The sequence below is a fragment of the Myxine glutinosa genome, chromosome 4, assembly GCF_964187855.1.
Source record: "Myxine glutinosa chromosome 4, kmMyxGlut1.1, whole genome shotgun sequence".
Taxonomy (NCBI): Eukaryota; Metazoa; Chordata; class Myxini; order Myxiniformes; family Myxinidae; genus Myxine; species Myxine glutinosa.
The window spans coordinates 111,463,063-111,469,062 of NC_136264.1; positions in this window are offsets into that span (position 1 = coordinate 111,463,063).

Below are 6,000 nucleotides of genomic sequence, written 5' to 3' on the forward strand. Positions count from 1 at the left end.
CTTCTGACAAACCAGACGTGATCTGCTTAACAGAAACTTTCCTCCTTCATGATGTCTCTGATTCCTTGGTATCTCTCCCAGGTTACTCCCTCCTCCGGTATGATAGACCTGAGCCTCGTCCTGGAGGTGGGGTTGCTATCTTTATAAAAAACTCTCTTCCTCACTCGCCCTGCACTGCCCTCTCTCCACCTCACCCCCAGGAATACCTTTGGCTACGGCTTCCCCTTCGCTCCCACCTTTTGTTCCTATGTGTGTTGTACCGTCCACCAAACAGTGATGACTCCATCTACATCTCGCTGTCTGAGAATATGGACCAACTTCTATCTACCCATCCCAACTCTCTCTTCCTCATATGTGGTGATTTCAACTGTCACCATGCCAGTTGGCTGGGTGTGGGTACCTCTCTCACCAGCCATGGCTCTTCAGCAAAGGACTTCTGTGACTCACTGGGGACTGACACAATCTGTCAATTTCCCGACCCGGATTTCAGTCAACGGAGCATCTTCTATTCTGGACTTGGTAATGACTAACTTCCCTGAAAATGTCTGCTGCTCTTCTGCTCCAATCGGCTCTTCTGATCATGTGCTTGTTAAAGTGGACATCTCTCTGACCATTCTCAGAGAGCCTCCTCAGTGTCGACGAGTCTGGCATTTCACTCAGGCCAACTGGCACGGTCTTCAAGCAGCCATCAATCATCTGGACTGGTCTCCCATCTCTACCGCCTCTGACATCAACTCATCCTGGGAATTCTTCCAAAGTAAATTGCTCTCTCATGCATAGATTTATCCCATCTCGTCTTCAGTTGTCATACCCTTCCTCCCGTCCATGGTACACGGAATCTTGTGGTGAGGCTATTGCCCAGAAACAACTTGCTTTCGTCTCCTGGAAAGCAAATCCAACGGAAGGAAATCTCATTTCCTTTCACAAAGCCCGAAACAAGTGTGTCCACCCTCAGGAGAGCCAGGAAACAATATCTCTCCGTTCTCAGGACCGAACTCTCTTATCTGTCTCCCTCTTCCAAATCCTGGTGGCGTCTGGTCAAATCTGTTTCTGGTGTTTGTTCCCCCTCCATCCCCTCCCTCACCGCAAATGGCCACACGGCTGAATCCGCACGTGAAAAAGCTGAATGCCTCAACTCTGTGTTTGCCTCTAAATCTTGTGTCCCAAACCCATCCCTCTCTGTACCCACCATACCCAGTCGTACCCAGCTGCTCCTGGACTCTGTGTCCTTTCCTCCTGACAAGGTGGAAACGTTTCTGTCAACCCTCGACTCGGATTCTGCAACTGGACCTGACGGCATCAGCCCACGGGTCCTAAAATCCTGTTCTTCCGCTCTTTCACTCCCTCTCTCTGTTCTCTTCACCCTCTCTTTTGCTCAAGGTCATCTTCCATCTGCTTGGAAATCTGCCAACACCACCGCTTTGCACAAAAAAGGTGCAAAAACAGATCCCAGCAACTACAGACCAATCAGCCTTCTCCCAATTATCAGCAAAGTCATGGAATCCATCATTGCTTCAGATATGAAATCTTTCCTCTTCTCCAATGGCTTGATCTCTGATCATCAATTTGGTTTCAGACCTGGACACACTACTCTGGACATGCTGCTTCTGCTTTCTCAACAATGGATGGAGGTCCTCAATGCCAAACAGGAAATTAGAGCAGTCTCCCTGGACATATCACGTGCCTTCGATACGGTCTGGCACCCCGCTCTGCTCACCAAACTCTCCTCTTTTGGTATCCATGGAAATCTCCACGCATGGCTGGCGGACTTCCTCTCTAGTCGTAGTCAACGTGTGGCCCTGAATGGGTTTCTCTCATCTCCTCTTCCTGTTCAGGCTGGAGTTCCACAAGGCAGTGTTCTGGGCCCTGTGCTTTTTCTGGTCTTCATCAATGATCTCTCTGACTCTCTTAAAAATCCTTTGTATCTCTTTGCTGATGACTCTACTCTCTGTCGCTCCATTCTTCATCCCTCAGATCGGCAGTCTGCAGCCTCCTCACTCTCTGCAGACCTGGACAAAATCACAGACTGGGCAAACAAGTGGAACATGTCTTTCAATCCTGACAAATCTCACACTCTTACGATGTCTCTCCGAAAAGACCGACTGGACAACCCTCCCATCCACTTTCTGAATAATCCTCTCCAAGAAGTTCTGTCACTCAAGCTTTTGGGTCTCACTATCTGCCATGATCTTTCCTGGGAAAACCACATTTCAAATCTGGCCTCCAAAGCCAGTCGCCGACTGGGCATCCTCCGTCGTGTGAAGTCCTTCCTTGGCACACCTGAGCTCCTCACCACATACAAGGCTTTCATCTGCAGCTCAATGGAATACTGCTCTCCCCTCTGGGCTGGTGCTGCTGCCTCACACCTAGCTCGTCTTCACGCTGTTGAAACCAAAGCATTCAGAATCATTGGAATCTCCCGCGATGAAGCTAACTCCAAGGGCCTCTCACTCACTCACCGCAGGCAGGTTGGTGGTCTTTCCGTCTTCTACCGACTCCTCTCTCGCCTTGCCCCCCAGCTCTCTCTGGGCTCTGTCCCGCAAATATTCCTACAGGTCGCACAAGATCTGCCTGCAACCCTCTTATGGTCAAACTGCCAAAATCAAGACTCTCTGCTCACCTTCACTCCTTAATTCCTCTTTTCTCCCGCCTCTGGAACAAACTCCCTCACTCTCTTCAATCCCACTCCACCCTCCAGGTCTTTAAAACAGCTGTTCACCACCATCTCTTATCTTCCCCCATCCAAAACCTTGATCTTTTCTACCCCCGCTAATTTCACCCCAATTCCACTTTTTTGAAATACCAACTTCTGTCCTGGAAGTCCTTGGTGTCTTTGTGTTTTGTGTTTTATACTTCTCCCCCCCCCCCCCCCCCCCCCCTTCCCATGCCTCCTCCCCCCAAGCCCTCTCCCTTCCACACATCTCCCTGCTCTCAAATGTTGTGTTTGTGTGCTTCCCCTTCTCTCCCCATCTTGTCTTCCGCTCCCTCTTTTTGTATATTTTGTTTGTCTGGTTGATTTGTTTGTGAAGTAAATGTTAGCTCTTTCACGAGCCTCGATTCAGTATACAAAAAAACAAAAAAAAAAACCCATCCAAGCGCAGCCAAGTGAACTTTCCAGGAAAAAAAAAATTTCTGCAAGAATTCACCTCTCCGAAAAGGAGAGGAATAAAGAAGAAGGAAGAATTAGAACAAATAAAGAGAAATATGAAAAAGTAGAAAGATATGTGAAAGGAACAAGATCTCTAACTCCGAGCCTTCGCTCTCCTTCCCTTAACTCCGAGCCCTAACTCCTAGCCTTAACTCCTAGCCCTAATTTCATCTGTCAGTGTAAAGAGATCCTGATTGAGAGTAAATATTTCCAGCATTCTTGGAATTCCTTGATGCGGTGGAGATTTCCCTTCTCTCTATTTTTGTATCTTGAATATTATTTGGAATAGCAGGCTAAGGCCTAGTACGTGTTGCATATACAGTCACGTGAAAAAGTAAGTACACCCCATGTAAAGTTTTGTCTTTTTCAACATACAGCTATTTGATCTTCATTTCAACAATATTGAAAGATAAAGGTGATATAATATAACAAATATCATGAAACATTTCCATTTTGTAGTCCATTGTATAATTTAAATAAACATAAATGCAAATTTCACATGTGGGAAAAGTAAGTACACCCCTACATTTATCACTACTTCAAATACTTAAAATTAGAATCAGGTGCACCAGCTCAGGCGGAAATGATTAGAACATCATTAGAGAGGATCTTGGAGGAACCTGTCTTATTTAAACCTCAGGCATTTAGTTTGGTTTGCTCTTTGTTGTTGAAGTGTGCAGCATCACCATGCCTAGATCAAAAGAGCTCTCTGAGGCCTTCAGAAAGAAGGTTATAGATGCCTACGAGTCTGGGAAGGGATTTAAAAAGATCTCCAAACAATTTGAAATCAATCATTCGACTGTCTCGAAGATCACCTACAAGTGGAGAAGATTCCAAAAAACTGCCAACTTGTTCAGGCCAGGCCGCTCCAGCAAGTTCAGCCCGAGAGCAGACCGCAAGATGCTGAAAGAAGTCTCTAAGAACCCCAGAATGTCATCATGGGACCTACAGGTAGCTCTTGCCACTGTTGATGTCAAAGTGCACGAGTCTACCATTAGAAAGAGGCTGCACAAATTTGATCTACATGGGAGGTGTGCCAGGAGGAAACCTTTGCTGTCCAGAAAGAACATCAGGGCAAGACTAAAGTTTGCCAATGAACACCTTGGCAAAGACCAGCACTTCTGGAACAATGTGCTCTGGACAGATGAGTCAAAGGTAGAGCTATTTGGCCACAGTACCAGAAGACATGTTTGGCGAAAACCAAAGACAGCATTTGACCACAAGAACCTGATACCAACTGTAAAGCATGGTGGTGGAAATATTATGGTTTGGAGCAGCTTTGCTGCATCAGAGCCTGGGCAGCTCACCATCATAGAATCCACTATGAATTCTTCATTGTACCAGAGGGTGCTTGAGGATAATGTGAGGCCATCTGTCGGAAAGTTGAAGCTCAACCGAAGGTGGACCTTGCAACATGACAATGACCCTAAACATACCAGTAAATCCACCAAGGAATGGCTGAAAAGAAAGAAATGGAGGGTTCTGGAATGGCCAAGTCAAAGCCCGGATCTAAACCCCATCGAGATGTTGTGGGGGGATTTGAAACGAGCTGTGCATGCAAGAAACCCCTTAAACATCGCACAGCTGAAAGAATTCTGCATGGAGGGGTGGGCAAAAATTTCTCCTAGTCGATGTCAGAGACTGGTAGACAGTTATAAGAAACGTCTACTTGAGGTTGTTTCTGCCAAAGGGGGAAATACCACCAATTAGAGCCAAGGGTGTACTTACTTTTTCCACATGCGAAATTTGCATTTATGTTTATTTAAATTATACAATGGACTACAAAATGTAAATGTTTCATGATATTTGTTATATTATATCAACTTTATCTATCAATATTGTTGAAATGAAGATCAAATAGTTGTATGTTGAAATATGTTGAAAAAGTCAAAACTTTACATGGGGTGTACTTACTCTTTCACGTGACTGTACAATAGTGTACATGGCTCTTTGAGACTTGTGTATCGTGTGATTGCATGAAACCTCAATTAAATGTTGTTTTCATAAATTTGCATCAGTTCCATAGATATTCACTGTATTAAATACTTTCCACACGTTTCCTAGTCATTGATGTGAAGGTGCATTGAACACGACCATTTCTGATCAGGTAAACGGAAGTAAATATTGCTCAAGTTTCATTGAAGGCTCTTCCAGTCTTCCATCCACATCAAATTTTTTAATGAGCCAGGGACATCAGAGTTACCTCCCATCTCGTATATTAGATTGCTATATGCACATACAACTGTCTGGGATGCCTCTTTGTGGCGGTTGTCGGGGGCCAAATCCCGCAAGTCGGGGGCCAAATCTTCCCAATTCTTCCTTGCTGCCCGGATTTGTGAGGGCAGCGCAGTCACGGTCTGACTACTGATCGGTCTCTATGGACCGGCCCTTTCCTCCCTTTTCTCTCTCTCTCTCTCTCTCTCTCTCTCTCTCTCTCTCTCTCTCTCTCTCTCTCTCTCTCTCTCTCTCTCTCTCTCTCTCTCTCTGTCTCTCTGTCTCTCTCTCTCTCCACTATCCTAGACGCAGGGATCTCCGAGTCACTCCTGGGAGATAAATCGGCTGTCTCCATGTCGTGGGCTTGTCTGAGAGAAGTCTGGGCCTATACAACAACAATATGCACCTTGTTCTCTTTTCAAGACAAAAGCTCATGGAAGAGTGTGTGGCGGTAGAGGGTAAAAAGGCAACAGACTGAGAATGGCACCAGATTTGGACACAACAAGCAAGAGGATGATCGAACATGAAAGGAGGAGAGCTTCGACTCGGGGAGAGAGCTTACTCTCGTAGGGGAGTGAGCATGATAACATATAGAAGTAAGAGGATTTGGATAGGTAGGATTAATGTCGGTAGAAAAT